Raw genomic sequence first — 26,272 nt, 5'->3', positions numbered from 1 at the left:
CCAGACTCACCCTCTTACCAGCCAAACCATCAGAGGCTGGCCCCGCACAGGGAACTGACACAGAGACCCGTGCGCCTGAGAGAGGGCCTGCGACGACCAAGGAACAGACCACGGCGGGGCTAACAAGAGCTGGATCAGGACCGGGAACCACACAGCTGTGCCCCAGTCCGACGCGAACAGGACCAAGGTCCTGTGCTCCCGACGTATCCGCAACAACAACTGACCTATCAGATGTATGGGGGGAAAAGAATCCCAGGCGGCTACGGCATCGGTCCCAGACCTGCCCGACTATGTCCGGACGTACAGTAGAAGCCCTTAGAAGTCCAGCATTTACTGTTACCACTACTCCACCACTCCACTTTGTGACTCCTATTGTTCTGGATTTCACACCTCCACTGCCTGGGGAAATTTTCATCTTACATTTTTATTCGTCACAAAATGTCCCAGCCCCATCCAATTTCTTAGCTTTTTTCACTGTTTATTTATCATGCATTGCAACACTAATATGGTACAGTAGCCCAAGTCAGACTGCCCATATAAAAATTATCTTGGGGGTCTGAGGGCAGTAGCCCCCGACCCCGTCCCTGGGGAAGCACTTAAGTTAAGTACCCTCGCTTTGTTTACTGCAGAAAATTTACTTAGGCACTTAAGTTAAGTACCCTCGCTTTGTTTACTGCAGAAAATTAACACCTAGTGCTAGTTCTAAACTGACATCGGAGTGACATAGGAGTGGCAGAAGGGACCTGATTCTGAAAAGATTCATCTGTAATCCCCACTCGTCAGGGTGAGAACCGCCCGCGACATCACACCTATACCCACATTCACCCTGCCGGGGATGTGGAGAGCCCTCAGGCTGCGCAGATCGGCAGACCACTGCCGATCTTGCGGGAGTGGGAGGCACCAACGTGACACCCGGCCTGGCGAAGGCGAGGTCGGGTAATCCCGCACTGTTTGCCTCAAAAGGTCTCGAGCCCCCCTGCTGACAACTCTTGTAGTTGACAGACGTAACACCAGGCTCAACCAAACATAGCTTATGGTGTGGGAGCCGCTTGACAGCACAACATTCTCACGGACAGACCCAGTCTCAGCCATCAACTGGGTGTCAGCCCCTGTCCCCATGAGAAGCGAATGTGGGGCCGCCTGCGCTTCATTGAAGACACGCGGCCCGCAGCCAAAGGAAACAAATCAGAGCCCCTTTTCCGCTGGTGTTGGGGGTGGGGGTGACCGGAGAGCGGGCTGCACACAGCCGGACGGTGACGTTTTTTTAGGGCGTGCTCATCCAATGTAGCCGATCCCTCGGCCGCCAAGGCTGTCGGCCTTGTGGACACCTGTTGACATTGAGCCCAGGGTACCTCAGGCGGGGGAAACATGGCCGCTGGTCGAGGGCCTCGCCACAGCCGCTGGCGAGGCCGTGCTCTCACCTCTGGCTGCATGGCGTGAGGCGGTGTGGGGCCTAGGTCAAATACCACCCGCGCTCCAGCGGAAGACCAAAGATCCTCTGCGGAGAGGGGAGCCCTGATGAGGGAACATTTATTTTGAACTTCTCACCCCCTCAAAGGGAGACTAATCCAACCAAGATGTTTGTAAACAAGTGTTGACAGCATCCTAGCGCTCCCTGCGGTTATAGCTTGCGGCTAGATCAAAGCTAATAACGTCCAAAACCTTGCGTGATGTTTCGACGTCGGCTGGCCCTCATGGCCCCGCCACCAGATACCATTTTTGACAGAAAAAAACAGCAATTCGAACAAAGTTACTAATCGCTGCTAATTCTATACCGTGGCGGTATAGGCTTAACAGCCCACCAGCCACCCGCCGGGTCGACTCACCTCATGGCGTCGGCCGGGCGGGGCACTGTTTTAACATGCCAGAGGCAAAGGACTGATGCCACCTGCTTCATAAACACGAAGCACCAGTGGTGGTTGCAACCAGCAACCTCCACTGTGGTGTGCACCCATGAAGGGGTTAATGAATAAATGAACTAAAAACACCACCAATACACTGTAGAATGGGCTAGCCCATACACACAACGTTAAGGGGATGCGGACCAGAGAATACCAGTCCCGCATACCATTCATAATATTCACAAAAAGCACACCAGCCCCAGGCCTCAGCCCATTCACCCATGAAAAAGGTAAACAAGCCCCCGTAAATACTCCCAACAGTAGACACCGATTGACCGTCAGCATGAATGGTTAAGAGGGGGGGAAGACCTTTTAGAAAGACAGCCTTCAGCGGGGAATCAAAAACAGAAACGGTAACCCAGCATATAGCATAGCGTTAGCCGCGCGCTCCAGGATAACCGGGAAAACAACAACGTTTACCGAGATATCCTGCCCCTTGCGCCAATACACAACTCGGTTGTCTCCCGGGACAACTCGAGCAGCATCACTAACGGCCAGCATTGTTATGCCTAGTGGCGCAGATCCTACCTGGACGCGAGTTAGCCCGATAGCTAAACACTGCGTGACGTCCCTCGATCTGCTGTCAAAAGACGAGGAAACCCCAGGACAGGCCCGACGCGCCGTTGGAACATGCCAAGAAGATTCCAGGGGCTGGAAAATCTCCGGCGAAAACCAACATTGTTCAATTTCTCTCTGCATTTCATCACAGCTAGTTACATGGGATGCAAAGCACGTCCATGATGGAAAACGAAAAAGAGGAAGGGCGAGTATGACCACGCCTGGTGACTTATAGGAGGTCACTGGGGCGGGGCCTGGTCAAGTGCAAGGGTGCTTTGTTTTCGTTCATGTAGTACAGTAGGTACTGGAGATGAGGTATAACTCAATATGGCGAAGAGCGAGACGCGATTGCCAGTACGAGTATATAACAATGAGAATGACTCAGCGGTGAACATGGGAAACCAGGGGCTAGATATAAGCTTCACACATCTGACTCTAATCAGGGATAATTAGACTCACACACCTGCCCCTCATCAGGGAAAATAAAATCACAGGACGCAATGATTGACAGGTGCCACTCACAGTGAGTGACAGGTGCCTCACATACTCCTCACAATCCTCACTTAGTATTTACTCTAGTTGTTTGAATTGATTGATTGAAAATTGTATTAACAGATTGCAGAATGGGTACCATACAGTATGGCTCAATACACACAATTGTTAAGGGGATGCAGACCAGAGAAAGACTTTCGTCTTGTTTACATCAGGGTCCCCCATTTTCAATATATGACATACAGGTAGACAGTACTGTTACATCTAGACATTTATGACATACCAGATCTACAAATATACAGTACTGTTTATGAGAACAAACGGAGTCTAAAAAGAGAGTATACATCTGAGGGGGAAGAAACTGTACATTGGAGGAGGTTGGGTAGGTGGGGTGGGGGGGGACTTTCATTTAAAGTCACCATCACTTCTGTTTTCTGGCTCTTCTTTGCTACTTCCCCGGTGCAGTTAATCACCATAGCTATAAATGCCAAGAACTGTCTTTTTCCCATCCAGATATACTCCTCTTGTCCCTCTCTTCCAAAGTGTTTTACTTCACTAGCCTCCGCTTTCTTCACTGGCTCAGCATATGACACTTGATCAATTACCCTGACTTTGTTTACCTCAATTTGCTGAAGTTTCCTTGTACATTAAAGAGACCTTGCTCACAGTTCACACATTTAACTGTCTTCACAAAGCTCTGAATCGCATGCCATACTGCTGCACTTCCTCGACAGAGGTCTCCTGCACACTGAAGCCACGTGTCCAAATGGGAATCAGTACTAAGGGTCTTACTGGGAATCTGAATGATCTCTCTCTCTCAACTTGTGCCCGTATTTCAGTTGGCAATTTGTCCCTTTTAAAACTCAGCAACACTGACAAGCGCTGCTCTCTCTGTCCACCACTGTAGTGTGTCAGACGCCTTGCTTCACAAACTCTTCTTGAGAATCTTTGAATCTCTCAACGTCGAATGGCAGTGGACAAATAACACATTTTAACCCTTTCACTCGCCGTCGGTTGTGTGATAGTAAAGGGTTAACCTTCTGTTGTGTGGCAGTGAAAGGGTTAACCGGCTGCCGTGCGGCAGTGAAAGGGTTAACCTTCTGTGTGTCGTCACAGTGAAAGGGTTAATCGTTTTGGCAGTGCGGCAGTGAAAGGGTTAATGTGACTTCACCATAGAATTATATAATCTTGAGGTTTATTTGATTTAAGGTTTGGGTAAGCTACTATTTATAGTAGTTGAGTGAGGGAGAACCTTTTGTAAGCAATTGTACCGGATGTGATGTGTGACCAGGAGGTGAGAGGAGGTCAGTTTTTAGGGACGTGTAGTAGGAGGGACGTCTATCATAAATGTAACAGACTCTATATCTGTATGTCATGCATGTCATGAATGTCATGATATATATCTGTATGTCATGTATGTCATGCATGTCATAAATGTCATGATATGTATATCTGTATGTCATGCATGTCATAAATGTCATGATATATATCTGTATATCTGTATGTCATGCATGTCATTAATGTCATGATATATATTAGGGATGCTCGATATTGGCTTTTTTACCGATACCGATATACCGATATTGTCCAACTCTTAATTTCCGATACCGATATCAACCGATATCACATTTTAATGCCGATATCGGCCGATAATATCGGTAGGCCGATAATATCGGACATCATTTCTATAGAAATGAAAAAAAAAAAAAAAAAAAAAAAAAGGGTTTTTATAACCGATACCGATATTTTCCGATATCACATTTTAATGCCGATATCGGCCGATAAAATCGGTAGGCCGATTGTAGCTGAGGGGTACAATTCCCTGACTGTATTGTTAGATATGATATTTAATACCACTACCTCATGTACTTTAACTTCTGGCCACCCAGTACAAGATATAAGTATGATGAACACTTTCCCACCTGATGAAACGAACCAATGGACCAAATCGAATATTTAATACAGCAAAGGGTGTACACAATATTCACTTAATTACATTTATGATTTGAAATGTTAAGTATGCACTTTTATGGCAAATGAGTATTCGTAGGTAAATCAACATTGAATGTCCAATCTCTGGTTGCGCAGGGAGTAAGTATACAACCTGGAATATTTAGGAAACGATAGCGATAGTACTTAAATAATTATAGCTGGATACACTAAGGGGGGGGGGGGTCCCGCTGGTTGTAAGACAGTAGGAGGGGGGGTTAGAGAAGTCGCTGGCGGTATCCCATCTGGCCGACGGTGTCTTGGGAGAATCCAAAGTCTTAGACCCAGTGCCCACAGAACCTCGGGCCGTAGACGAACACAGCTGGACCCTCTGTGGAACGGTATCTGCCGGTCCACAACGGAGAGACGTGGTGCGACCTCACGTGTAGAGCGCCGCCTCACCTGTAGTCCTCTCCGGGGGGTAATTCCAACACTCGACAGTGTTGGCCTTTATCCATGGAATAATCAAAGCACATAAAGCATAATCCAAGAGCCGTGGAAGGCTCGTCGTCGTCGGGTAGAGTAATCCAATATACAGGTCCAGTCGCTCTTGACCCGGAGCTCCTCGGATGCAATCACCACTAGGGGTCTGACCAGCCTGGATAAGCGTCCAGATAACGTCAGGAACGATGGGGGTACTGATAACTGTAGAACTCGAACCGAACGATGCACCATACATAAATAGACTATTATTAGCTTAATAGAATACGTCCAACTCGACGGTATGGTGCCAAACTATGACCATTCAACTATTAATCTACACGATATCTCAATGCCTATTCTGGGCCAAGTAGGCCCTACTACACCGCACGTGCTTCGTGGGGAGGCTCTTGCGTCTGTCACTCTGTTGGAGGGTAAAGAACTGGACTAAAAAAAAGTTCTACTTTACGAGCGTCATATATATATGCGCTATGAACAAATAGTACCACACGTATTTCGCCCGGCATATTACTGCGCGGAACCGGGGGCTGCCTCGACATGTTAGGCGGCACGATTGAACTTGAACCTAGGGGTATGGCAACCTGGCGCCAGGTTCTAGTCCAATGGTAGAATGAAACTATTATGGGCTGTTTAGTAGAAACGGGGATATTCAATGCATATTGTACAAGGAATATACAGGGGATATCAAACGATATACAAATACAATTAAATATATATATATAAATAAATATACATATTCGGTTTAATCTGATCCTTCACAACAGCCGCCCCCTAATTAGTCCCACCTAATTAGCTAAGCAGAGACAGATTAACCGCACTGTCTTCCACTCAAGGTCCGCTGTAAGGTCAGTCAACTCACAAAGTCATAGGGTCATGGTCATCATCGATAGTATCTGGGAGTCGGGGCAGTTCTATGAGCCTCGCCACGGGCCGTGTGTAGGTGCGCCCTTGGACGAGTACTTCAGCTGCTCGGACCTTGCCATCGGCACCGGTGATCACTTTGCTTACGCGGCCAGCCGGCCACATAGCTCTGGGGAGTGACTGGTCAACTATCATGACGACTGTTCCTTCTGTCAAAATGTCTCTCTCTTTTACCCACTTCTGGCGGGTCTGTAGAGACGGTAGGTAGTGAAGTAGGAAGCTGCTCCAAAACTTGTCAGCTAGTACTTGGCTGTACCTCCACATTCTTCGGCCGTTCGCTTCTTCGGGCCTGTACATTGTCTGGGGTAGCGCGGGGTCCAGCCGCCCCATTAGGAGTGTGTTGGGGGTGACTGGGTCGACATCTGCTACATCACTGGAGACGTAACCGAGGGGTTTGGAGTTCAATACTCCCTCGATCTCCGTGAGGACTGTCATTAGGACTTCCTCTGCCACAGTCTGGGCTCCGAGTACGGCATACAGGGCTGTCTTTATAGAACGTACTTCTCGTTCCCAGGTTCCACCGAAGTGGGGTGCGTTCGGGGGATTAAACTGGAAGTCAACCTGGGCTGGAGCGAGGTGGGTCTTAAGTTCTGGGCCCATAGCTTGGAAGCTCTCTCTCAGCTCTCTTTCTCCGCCTTTGAAGTTGGTCCCGTGATCAGACAACAATGTAGACGGTTGTCCTTTCCGTGATATGAATCTCCGGAAGGCCATAAGGAATGAGTCTGTGCTCATGGTCGGAAGGAGCTCGATATGTATCGCTCTGGTGGTCATGCATTTGAATACAATACCCCACCGCTTCTCGGTGCCTCTTCCTCTTTTTATATACAACGGGCCAAAACAGTCCATGCCTGTGGAGTGGAATGGCTTGTCGCCGATTCGGAGGCGACAGGGGGGTAGGTCAGCCATCCGTGGTATGCTGGGCTGCGCGCGCCACTTACGGCAGTCTAGACAGGTTCGCTGGAAGCGCTGTACTGCTTCTCTCCCTTGTAATATCCAATAACGACGTCTGATCTCCGCGAAGACTCTCTCTGCTCCGGCGTGGTGCACATCCTCGTCGTATTTCTTTATGATCAGCTCTGTGACCTTGTGTCGGCTGTTCAAGACGATCGGGTGCTTAATGTCATCTGGTAGATCGGGGGCTCTCCGCAGGCGACCACCCACTCTGATGAGATTATGTGCGTCACTCTCTGGTGCCAGGTGAATCAGTCTGCTGTCTGATGGGACGGGGTTTCCTCCCTGTAGACAGTCTAGCTCATCGGGGAACGAGTCTCTCTGGGCTCGTTGTAGTAGAAGAAGTTCTGCTTCTTCGTAGTCAGCTGCTGACATGTCAGTGGTGGACTGAATCTCTGGGTGGTGCCGCAGGAATGTTCTTTGTTGCGCACTCTCTAGGGTGATGCAGTCATCTATGTTCGGGTCTGTGGAGGCGACAGTGCTCAGTCCACAGAACATAGGCTTCTTGTTCTCAGCCTCCTCTCTACTTGCTTCCCTCGGGGTGGGCGTAGGCCAATCTCCTTCCGGGAGCTGGAGGAATGCTGGTCCGTCACTGTAGATGTTGTGACGGGTTAGGTCATCCAGGGACATTCCCCGGGTGATGACGTCAGCTGGGTTGTGTTTGGTATCCATATATCTCCAGCTTGCTTCTTCTGTTAGTTCCTGAATCTCGGTGACTCTGACTCCCACGAAGACTTTGTATCTGCATGAATCAGACTTAATCCATGTGAGTACTGTCGTGGAATCTGACCACAAGATTGTTCTATGCACCGGAATGGTGAGTTCACGTTGGATTAACGTGGCTAGATGCGCTCCTGCGAGGGCTGCGCAGAGCTCTAGACGTGGGATAGATTGTTGCTTACGTGGGGCTATCCTTGAGCGGGCCAGTATGAAAGCAGTGTGTATCTCTCCTCCCATCTCTTGGGCACGCAAATAAGCAACCGATCCGTAGGCTACTTCGGAGGCATCGCTGAAGACGTGTAGCTCAATCTCGCATGTCTCTGGCCTCACTGTGGATGGGAAGTAGCTGCGGCGTATGTTGACACCTGGGAGTGAGCGGAGTTCCGTCTCCCACTCTCTCCATGTTGAGGCAAGGTGTGCGGGTATTGGGTCGTCCCAGCCCTGGTCCTTGTCCCATAGTGCTCGTACAATCATCTTTGCCCTGGTGGTGTAAGGTAGAATACATCCCAGCGGGTCATATTGTCTGGCGAGTGTTCTGTACACACTCCGTCTGGTGGTCGGTATCGCCGCCGACCTTCCTTGCTCTGGAGCCAAGGGTTTGTGTCTATAGTGGAGCGAGTCTGTTTTGAAGCGCCAGACTAATCCTAGTGTCATTTCTTGGGCTTCTCCTGGGATTGTCGCCATCCAGGTCTCGCTGCTGGCAGCCTTGTCTGCGGAGGAGAGGCTGCGCAATACGTACGGGTCACTGCTGGCCCACTGCCTGAGATCAAAGCCTCCTTTGATTAGGGAGGCGCGTAACTTGATTAGGAGAGCCTCGGCTTCTTCTTGAGTCGAGACGCTTTGTAGACAGTTGTCTACGTAGAAACTGTTCTTCACACTGTGTTGGACCTCTTCATCTGCTGCTGGGTCCTCTGTGTCGTGTTTCTGTAGTGCAAATGTAGCACAGCACGGGCTGCATGTGGTTCCGAAGGGGAGTACTTCCCACTGGTAGATGGATGGGTTCTCATCTCCGATCTTCTCTCTCCATAGGAACCGTAGCAGAGGCTTGTCCTCCTCTACTAGTCTCACTTGCAAGAACATCCCTTTGATATCCCCGCTTATAGCCACCTTGTCCTGGCGGAAGCGCAGTAGCACGCCTAGTAGGGAGGGGCCGAGTGTGGGGCCGGGCAAGAGCTCTTTATTCAGATTTTGGGATCCGATCTGGTAGCTGCAGTTAAACACAATGCGATCCTTGCCATTGTGATGGACCTTGTGATGCGGCACGTACCATGATTCGGTCGTCTGATCGGCCTCTTTAATGTCAATCTTTGTTACGTGTCCCGCTGTGATTAGCTTCTCAATCTCAGCTCGGTACACACTCTGTTGAGCGGGGTCTTTGGCTAGGCGCCGCTCTGTGTTCAGTAGATAGCGCTCCGTGGCGTCTTTCTTTGCGTGAAAGGGGGGCATTCCCTCTCTCCTCAGGAGTGGAGTTGCGTATCTCATCACTCCGCCGACTGTGACTCTCTTTGTCCCCTGCTCGAGTAGGTGGATGGCGTAAATGTCTTCTTTAGAGCGAATGTCTTTCTTTTCGTTCTTAAAGGGCATTGTCTCTAGGGTCCATAGCCTCTCGACATGCTGCAGGAGAGTGGTGTCTTCTTCTGTCGTTCGGGAGTGGAAGCAGCTAGTGGCTGCGGTTCGGTTGAGAGATTTAGTGAGGGGACCTTGTAATGTCCATCCTAAGCGGGTCTCGACGGCTGCAGGACAGCCTCGGGGACCGGTATGGACCCGGTCAATCGGGACTATGAGTTCTGCATGGTCGGAGCCTATCAACAGGGTCGGGGTAGCGCCGTTTATGAGCGGGATAGGTAATTGGCGCAGGTGCACATATTTATCCATCAACTTGGTGACAGGGTAGGTGTACTGCGAGAGTCCTATTTCTTGGCTGGTGAAAGCATTTGTGATCTTGTACTGTCGCTCTGGCTGCCCGTTGGCTGCGATAGTGAAGGAGACATTCTCGCCCTTTATCGTCTTTAAATCTCTTCTTATTGTCCGAATCGTCATTTCGTTCTTGCTCCCCCGCAGTCCCAGTTGAGTCGCAGCGGAGGCGAGCAGAAGGGTCTTCTCTGACCCGTCATCAAGGACGGCGTAAGTGTCCATGACTTTATCCTGGTAGCTCAATGTCACACGGACTACCTTTAAGAGCACTTGAGCTCCGTTGCTGCTGGCGGGGTTAATGTACATGACACTTGCCTTGGTGCCGCTCCGTGGTGCAGGTGTAGGCCGTCTTCCGTTACTATCGTGTAGTATATCTAGATGGGCTCCATCGCACCGGCTGCACCTTTTCTTTAGGCGGCATTCGGCTGCCATGTGGGGCCGCGCACATCGATAACAGCGCCGGTTGGACTTTATCCATTGGCTCACTTCTTCTGCATTCATCTTTGTGAATGTGTCACATTGTGACAGCCAGTGTTCTTTCTCACAGTAGGGACACGCTATCTTCCACTTCTCCTTCCTCGAGGGGGTGCTGTGACTCTTACTGCTCGGTACTGACTCTGATTGGTGCATGACAGTCACCGATCTTCTTCCATCATTTATTCTCCTGGGTCCCTCTCTGGAGCTTGGCGTGCTCCGCCCGAAGGTGTCCAGTCGTAAGCTGCTGACCTCTCTCGCCAGGAAGTCGGCCAGATCAAGGAGGGATGGCTCGGGGCCGTCGGGATCTCGGTAGTCCCTCTGCCGCCGAAAGCGCTCCTGTCTTGCGGGTGGCAGCTTCTCCAAAATCCTCTCAACGTTAGAGTTGGCGTACAGCTCATGCCTGCCCTTCTCCCGTTGAGCTCCCAGCATCCCCACCAGGGACTGCACTTTGATTGACAGGTCATCTAGTGAGCGATTGTCTGTGGCTGGGGGTAGGCGGTCAATATGCCTTATCTCCTGGATTACGTAATCCCATATACGTCCATATCTTTGATCCAGCGCTGCAAGGGCCGCTGTGTATGGGGTCGAGGAGGTAGCATAGGCTAGCGCTATATTGTGTGCTCGCTGTACTTTCAGGTGCTTCAATAATATTGCATACTTGTGGCGTTCATCAATGACATCCGCCAGCATTGTCTCTAAGCACATCCGGAGCTCCGTGTACTGTGCTCGACTCTCATAGGCGAAGTCTGGGATTGATGGCGTGGCGTTGTATGACGCCGTGGATGGCGAATACATCGGCGAGCGTTGGGGGAGAGACCTCCTGGGCGAGTCCCCTCTTGCGCCTCGCTGTGGGCCGGTACTGGCAGGGTACCATGGCCCACTGGTCCAGGTACTGTTCCTCGGGGCTGGTCGTGCATCGTGCTCACCCGTAAATAGAGTCGGGGGTCTGTAGCGCAGCGCCGCGGGGGTATAGCCTGGACTGTATGGGACCTCCTGGTCCGGTGGAGTACTGTGCTGTCGTCGGGCTTGGTTCTCCTCTTCTCCCTCTTCTTCTTCTATCAAATCTTCCAGATCTTGTAATCGTTTATTTAGCTTCTCCGCAGTGTAGGCCGCTCCTTCCTTGTAGCTGGGTCTCGCTTGGACCGGTATGGGAAGGGGGTCTGCGGGGGGTCTAGACTCGGTCTGTTGGTCAAGTTCAGGGTCGCTTGCTCGTTGCGGTGACGCTGCTCTTGACTGCTGTCTCGACGAGTTCCTTGAACCCCTGGCGGAGGGAGAGGGAGTTGTCCTTTTGATCAGCTGCTCTATTAGTTGCGCTTGTAGTCTGTCGCGCTCTGCGTCTCTTTGGGCACCGGCAGCGGTGCGCTGGGCGTCGGCGCGGTCTCTTGCCATATTCTCTTCCATCTGGAAGCGTCTCATCTCCAGACTTGTGCGCTGTTCTTCGCTCCGTTGCTGTGCTTGGAGGTGTTCGCGCTCGCTGGTCGCCTGGGCTTGGAGACGTTCGCGCTCGCTAAGCGTCTGTGCTTGGAGCCGATCGCGTTCGGTAGAGGCTGTCAGGCTGACGAGGAACGCCTGTTGTAGTATCCTCTCCGCTTCGCTGGGGGAAGGCGGTAGTGGAGGTGAGCCGCTCCTGCGTGAACCGCTCCTGGGGGTACTCGTTGGGGAGTCCTGGAGCTCTAGTTCCTCGGCGCTCTCCTCTTCTTCTTCCGTGCAGAGTTCTCTCTCTGTAGGGTTGTCTTCCTCCCGGGGCGTGTCGGGGACTACTTCTTTAGTAGTGGCGGGGGGTAAAGGCATGTCAATTCCCTCCTGGTCTCCACCGTGGGCTTGGTCAGTTACATTAGGACCTACTAGGGCCTCTGTGGTCGGGGAAACCTGGTCGTTAAGGTCAGACATAATTTTACTTTCTACTTTTACTACGTTTACCGTTTGTCGAAGGCTAGGTAGTTGACTGACAGTGTAAGCCTCTAAGTACTGAGGTGTCTGTCGTCTGCGCCGCGGGCGTTCTAGGTTAAAAGGATCGTTTCGTGGAGTGTTCATCATAGGCCATTTCGATATTAATAACACTATATTAATATTACACTAGTTACCCTCCGGCTCGAAGGACCAATTGTAGCTGAGGGGTACAATTCCCTGACTGTATTGTTAGATATGATATTTAATACCACTACCTCATGTACTTTAACTTCTGGCCACCCAGTACAAGATATAAGTATGATGAACACTTTCCCACCTGATGAAACGAACCAACACAAATGGACCAAATCGAATATTTAATACAGCAAAGGGTGTACACAATATTCACTTAATTACATTTATGATTTGAAATGTTAAGTATGCACTTTTATGGCAAATGAGTATTCGTAGGTAAATCAACATTGAATGTCCAATCTCTGGTTGCGCAGGGAGTAAGTATACAACCTGGAATATTTAGGAAACGATAGCGATAGTACTTAAATAATTATAGCTGGATACACTAAGGGGGGGGGGGGGTCCCGCTGGTTGTAAGACAGTAGGAGGGGGGGTTAGAGAAGTCGCTGGCGGTATCCCATCTGGCCGACGGTGTCTTGGGAGAATCCAAAGTCTTAGACCCAGTGCCCACAGAACCTCGGGCCGTAGACGAACACAGCTGGACCCTCTGTGGAACGGTATCTGCCGGTCCACAACGGAGAGACGTGGTGCGACCTCACGTGTAGAGCGCCGCCTCACCTGTAGTCCTCTCCGGGGGGTAATTCCAACACTCGACAGTGTTGGCCTTTATCCATGGAATAATCAAAGCACATAAAGCATAATCCAAGAGCCGTGGAAGGCTCGCCGTCGTCGGGTAGAGTAATCCAATATACAGGTCCAGTCGCTCTTGACCCGGAGCTCCTCGGATGCAATCACCACTAGGGGTCTGACCAGCCTGGATAAGCGTCCAGATAACGTCAGGAACGATGGGGGTACTGATAACTGTAGAACTCGAACCGAACGATGCACCATACATAAATAGACTATTATTAGCTTAATAGAATACGTCCAACTCGACGGTATGGTGCCAAACTATGACCATTCAACTATTAATCTACACGATATCTCAATGCCTATTCTGGGCCAAGTAGGCCCTACTACACCGCACGTGCTTCGTGGGGAGGCTCTTGCGTCTGTCACTCTGTTGGAGGGTAAAGAACTGGACTAAAAAAAAGTTCTACTTTACGAGCGTCATATATATATGCGCTATGAACAAATAGTACCACACGTATTTCGCCCGGCATATTACTGCGCGGAACCGGGGGCTGCCTCGACATGTTAGGCGGCACGATTGAACTTGAACCTAGGGGTATGGCAACCTGGCGCCAGGTTCTAGTCCAATGGTAGAATGAAACTATTATGGGCTGTTTAGTAGAAACGGGGATATTCAATGCATATTGTACAAGGAATATACAGGGGATATCAAACGATATACAAATACAATTAAATATATATATATAAATAAATATACATATTCGGTTTAATCTGATCCTTCACAACACCGATAATATCGGACATCCCTAATATATATCTGTATGTCTGTATGTCATGCATGTCATAAATGTCATGATATATATCTGTATATATGTATGTCATGTATGTCATAAATGTCATGATATATATCTGTATGTCATGTATGTCATAAATGTCATGATATATATCTGTATATCTGTATGTCATGCATGTCATAAATGTCATGATATATATCTGTATATCTGTATGTCATGCATGACATGATATATATCTGTATATCTGTATGTCATGCATGTCATGAATGTCATGATATATATATATATCTGTATATGTCATGCATGTCATAAATGTCATGATATATCTGTATATCTGTATGTTGTGTATGTCATAAATGTCATTATGAATTGAAAATGGGGGACCCTGATGTAAACAAGACGAAAGTCTTTCTCTGGTCTGCATCCCCTTAACAATTGTGTGTATTGAGCCACACTGTATACCCATTCTGCAATCTGTTAATACAATTTTCAATCAATCAAACTTAAAATTGGGACAGAACTTAGAGAGATTGTAGAACAACCAGACCAGGGGCCAGGGCACACTGGGTGAAACTAACCTCTCTTGTATTGCTTTTTCTGTGTTTGTCAACTCAAGTAACTTACGCCATTTCCGTTCTGGAGTCTCAGAACCATGATGCTTTCTGGCGAACCAGCCCACGTTGAAACCAGTTTAAGCTAAATGTAAATGTAAGCGGAACCAAAGTTCTGCTCAATGCTTTGGCTTACAGCTTGCTAGTACTACGGGCAGCGAAGTGCCGAAGTGTCCTTGAGCAAGATACTTAACCCCTAACTGCTCCCGATGAGCAGGTTGGCACCTTGCATGGTTGCCTCTGCCGTCTGTGTGTGAACGTGTGAGTGAACAGGTAAAATTTTAGGAACAAATTGTAAAGTGCTGTGCTATATAAATGCAGTCCATTTACCATCAAAGAATTCTGGCTTACTATCATGTACATATCATTGCTCATTATTTATGTAACAAAATGAACTCTCCCAAAAGGTCTCATTTATATTGTAATTAAAAAAAAACATAAGTCATTGCGGGAGCATGCCTTTGTTCCCACAGCCCAATGGTCCCACAGCCCTATGTTCCCACATTTCTAAGGTGTTTCTCAAAATTAGGCCTTATGTTCCCACAGCCCAATGGTCCCACATTTCCTTTTTTCATAAAGAAAATTCAGATTTGATCCACCTTTCTCTTAATTTGGTAGCCAATTACACACAACCTATTATCCAATTGTCCTCTGGTAGTAGAGGGTTCGTCCGGGAACATAGGGCTGTGGGACCATTGGGCTGTGGGAACATAAGGCCTAATTTTTTGAAAAACCTTAGAAATGTGGCAACATAGGGCTGTGGGAACATAGGGCCTCATTTTGAGAGAGATCTTAGAAATGTGGGAACATAGGGCTGTGGGACCATTGGGCTGTGGGAACATAGGGCTGTGGGACCATTGAGCTGTGGGAACATAGGGCTGTGGGACCATTGGGCTGTGGGAACATAGGGCTGTGGGACCATTGGGCTGTGGGAACATAGGGCTGTGGGACCATTGGGCTGTGGGTACATAGGGCTGACCCCGTCATCGCCAGCCAAGCTGTTGCCAGGTAAAACAATTGGGCTGTTGTTCAACTTCAAACTTCAAATTACTTTATTTTCCTTTCGGAACTTCATTTGTGCAGTGGTTAAAAGACAAACATACAGTCACAATACATAGACACTCACCACTATAAAAACACCAGCTTCGTTAAACCTACAGTAAAAAAGACCACTATAAAAAAACACCAACTACATTAAAACGACAGTACTTAAAGCATGATATATTAAAATCCATATGGAGCAATTCTATATGTATATAAGTAATAAATAATTTTTTTTTATCCACTTTTTCTCCCATTTTCTATATTTTTCTCCCATCCCAATTTCGTATCATCCAATTCAACCCTCCCCTGTCACGAACGCTGTTTCTTGCCTCCCACAAGCCGGCTGCAATGTGGACTAAAGGCCTCTACATGCTACAGCAAATTCAAAGCAACTTCAACACAACATCGACAAAGCAACGGTGTTGCAGACACATTACCTTTATGCTTCTGCAAAATCAACGCGCAGCCTATGATGCAACAAAATGTACCCCGGATGTGCGGCTCGAGCGCGCCCAGCCCGCCTGAATACTTTGGGCAGCCGAAGGTGCGCACTCTAGCAATTACAAACGGATTTCCCTTCTCAACCATACATCGTTAGTATAATAATAGCCCTGTTTATGTTTGTTTTCGCTTGTGTTCTTGTATATAGTGTAATATAGTTATATCGCCACATCAACCCAGTCCATCCCCATTGTTTCCCCAATCTCCTTCCACGGATTCATCGTCATAATGCTATCCTTGTAGTCTTTAGACCCGCTATTATATAAATGTTTGTACTTTCGGACCTCCTCTGCAATACGTTCCTGCATTTGATTCATTTTAAACAAACAATTAAACAAGTGTAATGAAACAATACACTAGCTATCGAGCTCCTGTCAGAAAGTTTTCTTTTGGTCTCGAGCTCCTGTCAGAAAGTTTTCTTTTGGTCTCGAGCCAGGAAAACACTAGAAGTGACAGACAGCCCCGCCCCCATTCACTACCAACCAATCACTGCTACGCAATACCAACGCAACGGGTCTTTAGATTAGATTTTGGAGACAGGTACGCAACGTCCTCGCAACACAGTCTACAAGACTGTCTGCAACAAGCGCGCTGAAATTGCGCCGATGTTGTGTTGAAGTTGCTTTGAATTTGCTGTAGCATGTAGAGGCCTTAAGTCATACATAGCACAAGTCCCCTCCAGTACTTGAGGTAACAGCAGTCGCATCTTTTCACCTGCGCAGCTCGATCACTCAGTGGCGAGGAGTAACGTGTGGGAGGCTCACGCTGCCCCCGACACTTCCTGATTCTACTGCGCAGGCGCACCAACCGACCTGTAGGAGTCGCTGTCCACAACGCCCGATCCCCACCGATCAGTTTCCCACCCCCTAATACGGCCAATGTGTATTAGTATAAACGACCAGCTAAACTGAAAGCAATGTGGAGCGCTGGGCTCGAACAGGCAAGCCCAGCGTCTCCGCATTCGTGGCTAGCGACTTGCCCACTACGCCACGTAGCCGCCCATAAGTAATAAATTATTATTATTATTGTTGAGATTGCATTGAGTGAGCTCAGCCATTGCTCTCCGGTTGTGCTGAACCCTGAATTCCCAAGTGTGGGAATCTCAACGAACGGATTGTTTTCCAACAAGTGGTGATCCTGTCTGTGATACATGTCTGAGTTTTGTTCAGCTACATTTTTGTAAAGCGATATATGCAATTGTGTTGCAAATTGAAAGATACTAGTACGTGGAGTAGACATCACGTTGCTGTTTTTGGCATCCGACCGGCACCAATCTTGGCCAGGGACATGATATCAGCATCAGGCCAATATTTGCTGGGTCAGCACAGCAGATGACAGTGTGTCATTAGTTCATGGACGTATTAGAAGGTAAGAATTCTGAGTAGTCTCATCGCTTTGCTACTATCAAGGACAGCAGATGGGAATATATTTCAGTAGAGAACACGTTCTTTAGTACAACAAGAACCGCCTAGATTCGGTGGCCTTATACTTGTCCAGGTCTTCTGAACCCCGGGGTTGCCGAGCAAATTCACACTGCATCTTTCCTCTGTCTTTTCGTTTTTGTGATAATTGATTTGTTTTGCCTTCATTCAAAGATTTGAACATGTCTTAACTACTCCCAAGTTGACCATATGCATATAATTTAACACAAATGAGCTTACAAACTGCAGCGATGAGACGATTGAATGTGCTTTTACATAAGCCATTTCTGGTGCGTCACATATCGGATGCTTTCATAATTCATATGCACCCTGTGTATGTTTGCTTGTTTTTTTAAACTTGTTTAAAAAAGTCAATATTGGCCAGAACTGAACTTTTGCTTTTTTAGAAAGGTGGAACCAAAAAAAGTGACTCAGGTATTCACACTCAGGTTTATAGAGTCATGATCATGTTAGTGAAAGCTAACAGCCTGTGGTTTGCAAGGAGTGTCCGCACATCTGTAGCAGGTGTCATTGTTTTCTTAGTCAGCTCAATAATTCACAATTCATCAAGGACCTTTGTGTGGTTTTGCTTGTTGTTGACTATTGTCATCTAGGTTGGGCAACTCCACTTCAGCATCTAGAAAATCTGTAACATGTACATACTACATATACTTAATGTCAGAATCAAAGCATGATTCATCCATCGTCAAACTACCAGCTGCTGAAATATAATTTACACTTTCATAACCGCTCGCAGCCTTGTTGCCAACATATAATCTATTGGTAATTGACCTATCTCAAACACAAGGATTTAAGACATGGCCACATTCAAACTCATTTACTCTCAATAACTGTCAAACTAAATTAATGTGTGCAAAACTGTTTAGGGTTTTTGGATGTGTGTGAGATTATGTGCAAAATAAATCAGCATTCTTTTTTGGTGAAGTGCCCCATTAACTCCTTCTGCGCCAAACCCGAACTTTCTCGGGTTTCAAATCCAAGCGTTGAGCACCAAACCAGAGATAGTTTGGGTTTAGATTTTTTTAAATTATTTTCCTTTCTAAACACTCGCACGGACCTGCCTGTGTCTCCCTGGCACCGCTCCCTACGTTATAATTGCAATCAAATCCTGACAGGTGGCAGTATCGCCTACCTTTTGAACTGGGTCTCTCAGTTGTCTTTCAGTGCCTCAGTACCTCCAGCTGCAGGTATCCCCTCCCCCTCAAAGTGAATTAGCACACAGCCATCTGTCGCCAATTTGCTCGCCTGAAACTATTGTTTCCCGTATTTCCCAATGCGCACAAGTAATGGCGATCACGATGGAACTAATGGGATTATTCATTTTGGAGTACCTTCTGACAAAGGTAAGGTCTATTTTAGGTCTATTTTACCGAACCTAAAACATGCTTTTGTATTGATCACAGCGTCGTATTTTACCGAACCTAAAACATGCTTTTGGTAATGATTGCAGCTTCGTAAAACTACCCCCCCCCCTGATGTCTTTGTGATGGGAAACATCTATATGGTATATACCTTTGATTTGGAAATAATATAGGTTTCAGGCGAGCAACCCGAACGATTTGCGCATATGCATATAACACGTCATATCTCACGATCTAGAAAACGAGACTGGATTATTTTGAAATGGGGCGATGTTTAGCTTGGAATAGCGCACAAACGAAAGTATGTAGAAATAAACTGGTTTGTCCCTGTTGGACTATAAATAGTGCCTGTCAAATGAGCTGTACTATTGTCTCCATAGCTATAATATAGAATATACAATGGGTCCGCAAACATTGTGAAACAATGGTCAATAACGCTGGCGCCATTGAGTTAAGACAGTGATGCATGGAAACTATCAGGCGATGGGGATGATAAATATTGCCCTTGGCAGGGATGCTGGGGGTTGGAAACTGTGAAAAAGTCGATGAGCACTGTGGGCTGTGAGAAAACAAAATGCATAATAAATAAATGCTGTTACTCATGTTGGCTAACTGCCGATCCGTATTGCTTCACAATGCTGTTCTTGTATCATGACCTCTATGCCCTTCAAGTACAGTAGTTATCTTGCTGGTTTAATAATGTATACTTATTCATCAACAACACATTCTAAATGTTAATATTACACACTGAGGGGTCAAGGACTATTATCTAGTGGTGAAGACCAGTGTTGTAGACTAAGGATAGTTGGATATGTAGGGTGACCAAACGTCCTCTTTTGCCCGGACGCGTGAATATTAAAGGCAACCAACTTGTGTTCAGCTTTTCGTTCAGCGTTTCTCTGATTGGCCACACGGCCACGTGACCGCCCTAGCACACGCCCTTCGCGGCAGAGAGAGACGCGGCAGCACTGGGTTTTATCACTGGAGATACATTTCTCACTCACCATTGTATTTTGCGCCATCTGACAATATCATAATGATGTGTTTTCTATATTATATCCACAATCATTCATCTAAAAAAATGTATGGGCATAAATACATGTTAAGATATTCAAAATCGTCACAGCAGTAGGCCTATAGTTTGTTTAAACTTCAGAAGTGATGTACAGTGACGAGTGAATCTGGTAGTTGGTTGTTAAAAACGCGAAATAACATAATAACGTTACAGTTTCTAGTTCAGTCAGCAGCCTCACGAAATAACATTATACATTATGCTCCGCGAAATAACATTATACATTATGCTCCGCGCTTCAATTATACATTATGCTCCGTGCTTCATTAATTCATTTCATAATCAGTCAGCAGCCTGCGTCCTCCGAAATAACATTATACATTATGCTCCGTGCTTCATTCATTCATTTCATAATCACTCAGCAGCCTGCGTCCTCCACTGATGCAGCAGTTTCTAGTTCAGTCAGCGGCCTCGCGAAATAACATTATACATTATGCTCCGCGAAATAACATTATACATTATGCTCCGCGCGTCAATTATACATTATGCTCCGCGCTTCATTCATTCATTTCATAATCAGTCAGCAGCCTGCGTCCTCCGAAATAACATTATGCTCCGCGCTTCATTCATTCATTTCATAATCAGTCAGCAGCCTGCGTCCTCCGAAATAACATTATACATTATGCTCCGTGCTTCATTCATTCATTTCATAATCAGTCAGCAGCCTGCGTCCTCCACTGATGCAGCAGTTTCTAGTTCAGTCAGCAGCCTCGCGAAATAACATTATACATTATGCTCCGCGAAATAACATTATACATTATGCTCCGCGCGTCAATTATACATTATGCTCCGCGCTTCATTCATTCATTTCATAATCAGTCAGCAGCCTGCGTCCTCCGAAATAACATTATGCTCCGTGCTTCATTCATTTCATAATCAGTCAGCAGCCTGCGTCCTCCACTGATGCAGCAGTTTCTAGTTCAGTCAGCAGCCTTGCGAAATAACATTATACATTATGCTCCGCGAAATAACATTATACATTGATTGATTGATTGATTGAAAACTTTATTAACAGATTGCAGAATGGGTACAATACAGTACAGCTCAATACACACAATTGTTGTACAATTAAATACACACAATATAAATTCATGGCAATGTCCGGGGTTTCATTGTTTTTCAGTTTCAGTTTCACGGCCCTTTGCGAGCATCTGAAGGCTCAGGACTGCATTTTTCGCCGAACATATAAATTACCGAATTAAAGAGCTATTTGTTGCCGTTCGAATGCCATCTGAATCGCACAAATCCGTGCCTTGGTTCTCGAGTTACATGCCGATATGTCAGGCGTGCGACTTGCGCCAGCTTATCACCCCCGACTCCCGGAGAAGCATGCAGCTGGTCTTTAAAGCTATGCTGCCAGGCTGGTCCGCGACCCTCCGTGCTGCGATCACCAGCGGGGAGAATATGCTCACGCGAGCGGCATCGCTGAGCTCTGGTGACTTGGGGCTTATGGCGAGAAGCAGTAACACAACATTGCAACTGTTGTGTTACTGCTTTCTGACCGAATTAGTCATTCATTTGTAGCTATAAAGACATATTCATAATCCAACATATGTGTAAAGAAACAACATATTCCGATTGGAAGGACTCCCATCTCCTCCTCACGTCTCTCACAGGGCTGAGCTGTGCACGGCTTTGCTCTCACTCGAGTGAGGAGGAGCGGAAGACCGCTGGTTCTCCAACATACAGCGGTGTGCTCTTCAGAATGTACCGGGAGAAACATTTACTGTACCCCGCAGACATAATAAGCATATAAGCAGTGCTTACTAACGTTATTAGTTACGTTATTTCTGACCGAATTAGTAATTCATTTGTCTAGCACAGTCTCTAACAGTGTAACAGTAAGAAGCATTTTGGATAAAAGTATTCTGTACTTCTGTATGACAACAATGTATGCCTTTCAAATGATAAATGATTAAATGATACACAGCAAAATCTACGCTCTCTCATCCTGCTTTCGCCAACGGCAGCGATGTGAAAGGCGAAGTGAACTCCAGCAGTAGCGCGATTGCCGCTGCGGCTGCCGCGGGGGCGTGCCACGCGCGTCACGTGCCTGTCGCGGCCAATCAGGCCTACCCCGGAAATGGAAACGGTTGCGGAACTGATACAGGCCTCAGGGCCGCGCTCTGACGGCCGCGCTGTGAGGGCCGCTCAGCAGCGCCACCCACCCAATGGCTGAATTGGAGTATTGCACTGTGCGGGCACAGCTGTGAGATCCGCGCGAGGCCAGAGGATGTACTGTATGAGTAAATTAACTATACTTTTGCTCACACAATATCTTGGAATGAACATAAATTGAAAATAAATAATAATAAAAAACAAGTAATAAACAGATTAAAAAACAAACAAGCAGGTGTATAGGATGAAGTGTAAACGTATATGTATTCCTACCCCCTTGATTGATTGATTGATTGATTGATTGATTGATTGATTGATTGATTGATTGAAAACTTTATTAACAGATTGCAGAATGGGTACAATACAGTACGGCTCAATACACACAATTGTTAAGGGAATGCAGACCAGAGAAAGACTTTGGTCTTGTTTACATCAGGGTCCCCCATTTTCAATTCATCATAACATATGACATACATGAGATACAGATAGACAGTATTCAGTATACCGTCACACTCTATTATCTTATGCAACTCATATTCACTCCACAAACTGAAATATACATACATTGTTGAATGAACAGCCTGTTTCTTGAAGTTAGACTCTCCTCTAAATTGTAACCCCCCTCTCTAATTTTTGGATGTTACCCAGGAGTGAATTGTTTCGTGCTTTAAACATGATTTGTGCAGTCTTAAATTCAGCCAGGTCCCAGAGTTTCATGGCATGTGATTTAAAAAATAGTGTGTTTGTGTGTTCCAGATATCCTACCTTATTGATAATCAAAGCTCGACAACACACATTAATGTCCCTTCAGGCTATGGATTTGCGGTGTTTTCCAGCTTATACAAAAAATATATATATATTATTTTGGAATATTTCAACTACTACACAAAAACGTGAGTACACAAGTTCAACTCATGTTCAGCCCTATGTTACTCATTAGCACTAAAAGTGATTTTTCTTTATTGTGTACAAAACTTCAGAATGTTATCTTTCAAAAGAGACCAGGCTTATGCATGTGCTATAAGCATAAAGTATAAAGATAAGCTTTGCAAAAAAAGTATGCAGTCCTCAAGTTCAAGTAAAAAAAAATGCCACTTTTCTGGGTACATGTTTCCAAGCATATGTTAAAACAATAAGGCATCTTTGAGTAAACTTTGAGTAGAGATTCAAGGTTCAAGAGGTTTATTCATCACATACAGTACAGTACACAAGACATAGTGAAATGAAGGTGGCCATGCCCGCTTCGATTGTGCAAAGTATCATTAAGTATCTCGAGGCTGGGGCCAGCATGTCCTCTTTTTTGGAAATCAAAATATGGTCACCCTAGATATGTGTATAAATACCAGTGTTGTAGAATAAGGATAGTTCGATATGTGTATAAAGACCAGTGTTGTAAACTAAGGATAGCTGGATATGTGTATAAAGACCAGTGTTGTAGACTAAGGATAGCTGGATATGTGTATAAAGACCAGTGTTGTAGACTAAGGATAGCTAGATATGTGTATAAAGACCTTGCATGGTTGCCTAACTTGCCTCTGCTGTCGGTGTGTGAATGTGTGAGTGAAATGTGAGGGACAAATTGTAAAGCGCTTTGGATAAAAGCGCTATATAAATGCAGCCATTTACCATTTACTAAGGATAGCTGGATATGTGTACAAAGTGCTGTACAGTAGCCTAGTTATCTTGCTGTACATTTCATATGAGAGAAACTACTCTGCACTGGGATAATAAAAACAAATATCACTCAGAGATTAACTCTAGGTCGTGGGTGAACAGAAACGAGGTGTTAAATATAAGATAAGATGTTCCTTTATTAATCCCCTTGGGAAAATGCAGCAGAACGGGGGAGGGGAGGTTCAGGCAATAGGAATCAGGATACAATATAGAGAATAAAGAAATATCAGAGTAGAGGTAAAAAACATGATAAAATATTAACAAAAGATAAGGTGAGGGTCTGGTCAACCGGTGAGACACTCTTACTCTTATCGATAATAATAACACACTGCGCCAGTGCGCCAGAGTCCATGCAGGGTTCAGTAGTTAAGAGTCAAAACAGACCTAACAGTTCTCAAGTTCTCCAGCCAGTAGTTATCCAGCCACTGGACCTATCCATGCTAATGTGCCCGTTTTAAGAGATGGGTGTGCTGCGAAACTGTTTTACCATATGTCATTGTTATTATTATCTTTTAGCACATCTGTATGTGTTTAGTCAGGGAAAATGCATCCTGTTCTTTCCAGTTTCCACACATCTTGTTTTCAGAGTGTATGTCAAAACTGAAGCAGTATGCACAGGTGGCAAAATACATTATTTTAATCTGCAGATCAAATAATATGTACATTCAATTAAAAGGTTTTGTATCTATGGATACAAAAAGCACATCTGCCACACCTATTACAGCAGATGTAGAACTAAATCACACTGTCTGGCTACCTATTACAGCAGAGGTAGAACTAAACCACACTGTCTGGCTACCTATTACAGCAGAGATACAACTCAATCACACTTTCTGGCTACCTATTACAGCAGAGGTAGAACTAAACCACACTGTCTGGTGACCTATTACAGCAGAAAGAACTAAACCACACTATATGGCTACCTATTACAGCAGAGATACAACTAAACCACACTGTCTGGCTACCTATTACAGCAGATATATCACTAAACCACACTATATGGTAGGGGTGTAACGGTACACAAAAACCACAGCTCGGTACGTACCTCGGTTTTGAAGTCATGGTTCGGTACGGGTTTTCGGTACAGTGGGGGACAGTTTGGCTTTCCATGTTCCACTCAGGGGTGATGTAGTGTGCAGTAACTAATTGTATAGGGCTGTCAACGAATATTCTATATTGAAATTAATAATCGACTTGTACATTTTTTTAAATAAAAATTATATTATATTGTGAAAAGAACAGCCCCCGATGGGCGGTCGTTAGGGGTTAACATACCATTGTATTCGTTCGGTACACAGCCGTACTGAAGCTAAGGTCCAGTACTGAAACGGTTCAGTACGGATACGTGTACCTTTACACCCCTACTATATGGCTACCTATTACAGCAGAGATACAACTAAATCACACTGTCTGGCTACCTATTACAGCAGAGATTTAACTAAAGCACACTGTCTGGCTACCTATTACAGCAGAGATAGAACTAAACCACTGTAACGATCCCAGACTCAGCCCTCTGTTGGGCTGTGATGGGAGGAGAAACATTGGTGCCCTACCTCCCTTCAGTGGTCTCATACCACCCTCTAGTGGTCACCAGCAGATGGTGCAGACTTTCTTGTTACCTGTGTTAACTAATGTGATTAATGTAATTAATAGTATGATTAATGTGATTTCATTATGTGTGTTGTCGTTGTTGGCGTCCCCTTCCCTGGTGTGAGGTTGTTCCCCTGTCTGGTTGTGTTTTGTAATAATACTTCGTCGTCGTCCTTGCCCTGTAGTTGTGGAACTGTCTAAGTTTGTATCAACCCCTGTTAGTACATCCGTTAGTCATAAGAAACGACACTGCAACGTGATCTTTTTCCTCAGATCCTCATGTTTATTTTCATAAACATAGCCTCTTACCCGATGTAACCCATTCTGTATTGGCATTGTTCAGTCTTAATTATCTTCAATCCAATGGCTCTCTCTCCCGTCGTAGCCAACCACCATTTCCTGTTAGCCGAAGCTAATGATGATGTGTCACTATTTCCCCTCCCCCACCTAGCGAGGGTGGGGAGGGATGAAAGTCTCTGATCCACGTCTGCTCGCGTCTGCTTCGTGTCTAGATCTAAGTTACCCCGGAAGGAACTCACATCATAACGTCTGCTCCCTAGCAACGGGCCCGCCCCCTTTCCTCGTTACTATGTGACGCGCTGCCATGGCAACTGATCTTCACCTTTAGCATGGTTCTATCGATGTCAAACTCTCCATAGTTCTCTCTGACCAATCCTGCCTGCTCTCAGTCCTTATCAGTGTTTATGTTAACAAGCTGTGGAACAACCTCGGAGCCACACACCCTGCTTGCTACCGTGGAGACACAGAACTGGCTGCTGGCTACTTTTAAGATCTATAGATCCGTCTGAGTAGATGCTGTCACCCACCGATATATATACATTATATACACATTGAAAAACATAGAACTTTCTTCAATCCTCCCTTTGATTCTAAATCAACCTTCAGAATCAACAAACGGTTTTTCAATCATACTCGGCTGTCGTTTTAACGTACACAGCCCCCCCTCCTTCGTGCCCAAGGAA

This window comes from Notolepis coatsorum, assembly GCF_963971535.1.
Source record: "Notolepis coatsorum genome assembly, chromosome: 8".
Classification (NCBI taxonomy): domain Eukaryota; kingdom Metazoa; phylum Chordata; class Actinopteri; order Aulopiformes; family Paralepididae; genus Notolepis; species Notolepis coatsorum.
Note: the sequence above shows the minus strand (reverse complement) of the source record.